At 49.6% G+C, this 6,000-nt stretch overlaps 1 protein-coding gene across 3 annotated transcripts in view; it reads left to right on the top strand.

The window, feature by feature from the left end:
• Positions 1–3,045: 3,045 nt before the first annotated feature.
• LOC149351981 (uncharacterized) overlaps positions 3,046–6,000 on the top strand; it is a 73,725-nt gene continuing 70,770 nt past the window's right edge. For all 3 annotated transcript variants that reach the window (XM_089581215.1, XM_089581214.1, XM_089581213.1), the window contains exon 1: positions 3,046–3,329. The gene's annotated coding sequence lies outside the window, so the exon portion shown is untranslated. The remainder of the gene's footprint in view (positions 3,330–6,000) is intronic.

Below are 6,000 nucleotides of genomic sequence, written 5' to 3'. Positions count from 1 at the left end.
GAAAATGGCTGGGGTGGATTATTTTGTCGGTGACGACTACTGTCGAAGGTGAGGTTAGGGTGTCTCTAGATGAATCCTCCATCCAAGTCGTTTGCCGTTCATACCAGGCCAGGACTGCTGTTCGTCAAGACAAGGTGTCAAGAGAAAGCGGCGCTCCACTGCACCGCAAGCACTGTACGCCTCGCTGAGCGAAACTCCGTGGTCGTTCGTACCCGTCTTTCTGAGGGCCAAAAACGCTGAAACTCAAGACGTAAGTTGCACCTGGAGGGTAGAGGGGTAAAAGCGGGCACGGTGGATGGCCCAGCTCGATTGATGACGCCTCGAGCTAGAGCATGTGCCCGCTCTTTTCCCCTCTGTCCCTTGTGGCCAGGGGTCCAGGTGATTTGGCGGAGCTCAGTGAGGAATGTACTGCCCATTAGTCGGGGGACGTGCTCGGGAACTCGGCCGCGCAGGAAGTTTCCACAGGCGTGTTGGGAGTCAGGGATCACACGTGCTCTTCGGGCTTGGGATTCGTAATATTTAATGACAATGGCCACGGCAGGGGTTTCTGCGGCCGCTGGGGTTTCGGCTGCTACAGAGGCAGTGAAGTGTATGGAGAAGCGTGGTCCCCTGCCGCCACTGCGTACTTATCGGGGTCCGGATATGCTGCGGCGTCCACGTAAACCACATTCGTGGAATTGGCTAGGCGTCGGCGTGGGTAGGATACTTGCGCTCGTCGTCTGTCTGTGTGAACGTCTTTAAGCAAACATTTCAGTATCGCAGCCAGGCTGATGCTCTCCCTCTGTCGTTTTCTAGAGAGGATTGAGCATCCAGTGCGCGGATGCCAGCCACTGTGCCCACTCGGCGTAGGAGAGCTTGTCGGACTTGGGTGTTCTGAAGTCTAAGGGTATGAGATGCACGAATGGCTTCTGCTAGTTACATAAAGGTGTTGAGGATCCCTAGGACGGTCAGGCGCTTCGTCGAGGTATATTTAGGAAGGTCAAGGGCCACCATGTACGTATACTCCCTTATGAAGGTGTCAAGTTTCTGCTCTTCTCCCTTCGTTAACGTATAGAAGGGTAGTCGGTCTGTGATTCGGCGGAGTACCAGTGCTTGCACCAGCGCAGACACTCCCCCCTACCTCACAGGAGATTGCAGACCATAGAAGCCGTCCGCGGCAGATACAGAGAAAACCATTCCAAACCTACAAAGCGCGTTCCGTATCTATCTGTCCGGGTTGTAAAAAATTCTGCGCAAACTACTGGCTTAATTGGCCTCAAGCACAGACCACAGGGCAGCATGTGATAGTCTGCGTTTTCCTATAAGTAATTTAACTTCGGAACTTACTTGGATTATCTGGCGTCGGCGAAGAATCGTCTGCGCGTGGAGGCGAGCGGAATAGCCGATTTTGAGAGCCTGCGCCATCTAGCGAACTGCGAGACAACCAATGTGCCAGCTTGGAGCTCGGGCAGGTCTCGCAGTACCCCAGATGGCGCAAGCTCTCAAAATCGGCTATTCCGCTCGCTTCCGCAAAAATTCTCGGTGCAGACGATTGCACTTCTTCGCCGACTCCAGACAATCCAAGTAAGTTCCGATTTTAAATAATTTATTGGAAAACGCAGACTATCACATGCTGCCCTGTGGTCTGTGCTCGAGACGAAATAAACCACTAGTTTGCGCAGGAGAAATTTTTACAACTCGGACAGATAAATACGGAACACCCTGTACATCTCATACACGCAACAGTATACATCGACCTATGTCCCATGGTACCAGGCCCGCCCTACACTCTTCCACATTTCGCGGATTTCGCGGGGATGTGTGGCAAACCGAACAATGTACAGACGCAAAACACGTCTTTTTTTGCGGTGGGGCTCCGCTAACCAGCGACCACCTGGAGCACCAACCGGTCCTCATTCATAGGTTCGCAAGGCAGCTCAAGCCAGTGGACACCTGGAATAAGGACCCCACCCATAAGCTCAAGCAACTTCCCTTTTGTTTTATAAAGTTTTCCTCCTCCTCCTCCCCGGGCCACACGCAGCCGACGCGCATTCGGAGGATCGTCGCTCGCTGGAGGCGCGACAATGAGCGTGGGCCGACGACGGAGATTGCGCGATTCGTGGGTTCGGGTGTTCTTGACGGAGGTTATCGTGGATAATCGGACGTGCTTCAGGGCGGACGTACCAGGGGCCCTCAGCGCACAAATACTGCATCCACGCTCTGTGAGGCGCGCAATTTCGCAATTTTGGACTAGCGGTCGTGGCTGCACCGGTTGTGCTGCAGGCCACGCGCTCCGTGCTGGCATTTCTTTCCATCTAGATAGTATCCTTGCTTGACGGTAACTTGATATGTTCTAAGCTGTTCGTGATCCACGCCGTATCCTTATTTTAGCGGGTATACTTTAGAAGGTGACTCGACGACGCAAGCACAGTGTGAAGAGGTATGCAGCCGTGAAAGTTATGTTCATGGAGGCGGGGCCCCGTTGAAGGTCCGCAAACGCCTTGCGAGATGCTGCATATCCTGCTCACATGTTAAATTTCTTTGCTTCTCTAAATCCAACAGATGTCTTCTAATAATTTATTCTTAAGGTGCCGTGCAGAACGCCCGCCATGTCGAGGCGCTGGTAACGAACGAAGTTTGCTGTGCCGCCCACAAATTTGGCGTGAATGCTCAAGCATGTGACTTCAACTTGCACCGCGCGCTAGCACAGCGAACTATTAATGGTTTTTGAGGAAAGTAAATGGCGAACTAACTGTCTCACTTCTCGGTGGAAACCTCAGATTTGTCCTAAGAGAAGGGAGGAAGGTGGGAGTGAAAGAAGAAAGAGAAAAATGGGTGCCGTAGTGGAGGGCTCTGGAATAATCTCTACCATCTGGGAATCTTGAACGTGCATTGACATATAGCATAACACACGGGCGCCTTTCGCGGTTCTTCTCCATCGAAACGCGGCTGCCGCGAACAGCTTTGCGGCCGCGGCGCCGTAGGAAGCAGACGACCCGCGCAACGTCGCTCTTGCGCCGAGAGATAGGGGTGAGATTTAGCGATAAAAACGTCCCATTGGCGTCGTCGCTTCGGCGGGCGCGGTTGTGCAACGCGCGTCTGTTCTTTCAATCTTTCCTCTTATATCTTTCAACTCTCCTCTGTCTGCACGTGACAGCAATTGTGGCTCAGCTCAAGCAAGTGGGAAGGCCCGTGCAATTTCCTTTCCATTCTTCCTTCAGTCACAACAACAACATGCAACTAACGTTTGTTGCAGCGTCGTCGGTGCAGCCGTGCAACGACACCATCGGCGGCCCCTCCTTTCTTCAGCGAGCAAACTTCAGTAACCAAACATGAGTGCCCTGCCAACCGTGCGTATTACGTCGTGATTTGGCTGTTTGGTGTTTTAGGTTTCGGGAATTCTGTCGTCTGAGCCTACTGCGAGATCAAGTCAACACTTGGGTGCGCCGACACCTGACGTGAGCCCGCCGCCGCCATGGAAATTAACGTGTGGCGAGAAATAGGTGGTGGCGTCGGATCTCTGGACAGTGCTAACGTCGTGATCGAATTTGCGCAGTTGCCTGTGTAGCCACGGCCAGGGGGCTTCCTGGTTAGGCGAATTTCTGCGTCGTGTGGTGACCCAGTTGTGTGCAGTTATTCGTGTAGTGCAGTTTACCAGCACCTGCAGTGGCAACGCAGTGGCAACACAGTGTAACGTGTCGTTTATGGTTGTGTACACAGCTAGTGTTTTGAGTCTGTGACGATCAACCTAGTTCCGAAATTTCTTCTGGTGGTCGTGGTATGCATTGCTGTGTATCGCTATAGGTTCTCAGTGATTGCTGTGCGCATGCCTGGTAAAGCAATCGTGCTGCATGTTGCGACGTACGATATGATGTTTGTGCTTCTCGCTTCTCGTTGTCCGCTGTATGTCATAGAGTTTCTTACTATTACCCAATCAACCAGTGTACATTCAGTGGACGTCCGAGGTATGTCCTTTACTGGATATACGGATATCCGTGGGAGATCCACCGACGTCCAACGGCTCTCGCACGGACCTCCGACGGAGGTACAAATATAATTATTTAGACTGCCGACAGATATCCATCTCGGATATCCGCCGGCGGATCTTTCGAGGATATTTGCAGGTAATGCATTCTTCACCATTATGAGGCAAGCCAGAACTACAACCACCAATCAGTGCACCTACCAGGGCCACTGGGCTTATTAAAAGCCCGCAGAGTGTCTGAAATCGGACATACACCTTGCTATATGTAATATGCATGAATCTGTAAAGCAATCGACCAAAATGGCAAAGCATATCAGTCGGGATGATTTTATTATGACATAAATGCAGTCTTCAGTCTTCTTGAGGAATTCATCAAGCCGGCCATACACAGCAGCAGGAAGGATACTGTACAGACCATGATGAATTTGTAGACAAGCCGGGGTCGTCTTCTGCAGAAAACAGTAAACATTAAGTTCAGAATATGTCATTAAAGCAAGCGAATTTGACAGACACCATTCAGTTGTATGCAGTAACTCCACCGTGCCAAGTAAGTTAGTCATCTGCAGCTCCGAAACCATGTTTACATCTTGAACAACTAGTAAGTTGTAAGCAACAGAGGTGAGAATATTTCTTGCAATACAAAATATCTTGCTTTTCCAAAAAAACTGCAAAAACAAATGCCCCACTGCAAAGCTTTGTACCAGTTCATGAAAAATGCGTTTACATTGCAAGCTTGAAGGAATTGGTGAGCGCTATAAAAAACACGGAAAAGGGATGAACACACAGGATGAAGCGCTTTCTATCAACTGTTTAATCTCAGAAGAAACATGACTATATACACACATTTGACGTCATATCATACACAGAAGAGGGAGGAACACACGCGCTGACAAGAATGAAGGAAAAACAGGTAAAAACTATGCGTGCTTACAACAGCCGAAGATTACTTACTATTCTTGAGGTAGGTTAATTCTGTTCCCCCTAACATCACTGAAGGGGAGCTGACGCATTGCTTATCTGGAGCAACGTGCATTGCAAAAGCTTCGATAATTTCTCGTTCCCGTCAGTTTCTAGCCCTGCCTATTACCTTGGTGTTTTTTAGCAAGGGTATGCATTTACAGTGTGCGAAATGAGGTGCCAGATTCCCGGATTTCACAAGTTGTTCACATGATCTTTTGTGTTCCCGGAGCCTCTTAAGGCATCTTCCTGTTTGCCCTACGTAAGTTAGTTGGCAGCTGAGCGGAATGCTGTAAATGACGTTTTCGTCACACTTTACATAGGTGTTTTCATGTTTGATGTTGCAGCTAGGTTTGTTTTTGTGGTCTTCATTCTCGTTGACCTATTTACACATTCCAATGAGCTTATTGGGAGCTGAAAAAACCACCTGTACTCCGTACTTGTTAGCTGTCCTCCTTATTCTGTGGGAGATATTGTGAACATACGGCATCACGGCAGGGCGTCCCTCGTAGCTCGTTTTCTTAGTTTTGTGGGACCCAGTAACTTCTCTTAGTAAGCTTTCAGCAGTACAGCAAAGTAACTGCTCCGGGTAACTGCTCTCCTTCAATCGGGAGACCTGTTGGTCTACGCTGTGAATTATCAGTCATTCCAGAATTGTAAAGCAAGCTGTAGCTACGTCTTGCCTGAAACCAGCTATAAAAAAATCTTGCCCCCACTCGATAACTCACAGCGTAGACCAACAGGTCTCCCAATTGAAGGAGAGCGGTTATCCGGAGCAGTTACTTTGCAGCATTGCTGAAAGCTTACTAAGAGAAGTTACTGGGTCCCATAAAACTAAGAACATGAGCTACGAGGGACGCCCTGCCGTGATGCCATATGTTCACAATATCTCCCACAGAATAAGGAGGACAGCTAACAAGTACGGAGTCCAGGTGGTTTTTTCAGCTGCCAATAAGCTCATTGGAATGTGTAAAAAGGTCAACGAGAATGAAGACCACAAAAAGAAACCTGGGTGCAACATCAAACACGAAAACACCTATGTAAAGTGTGACGAAAACGTCATTTACAGCACTCCGCTC

The sequence above is a fragment of the Amblyomma mixtum genome, chromosome 3, assembly GCF_055824585.1.
Source record: "Amblyomma mixtum isolate Tamu chromosome 3, ASM5582458v1, whole genome shotgun sequence".
Taxonomy (NCBI): domain Eukaryota; kingdom Metazoa; phylum Arthropoda; class Arachnida; order Ixodida; family Ixodidae; genus Amblyomma; species Amblyomma mixtum.
The sequence above is the reverse complement of the archived record's forward strand: the minus strand, read 5'-3'. Positions and strand labels throughout refer to the sequence as shown.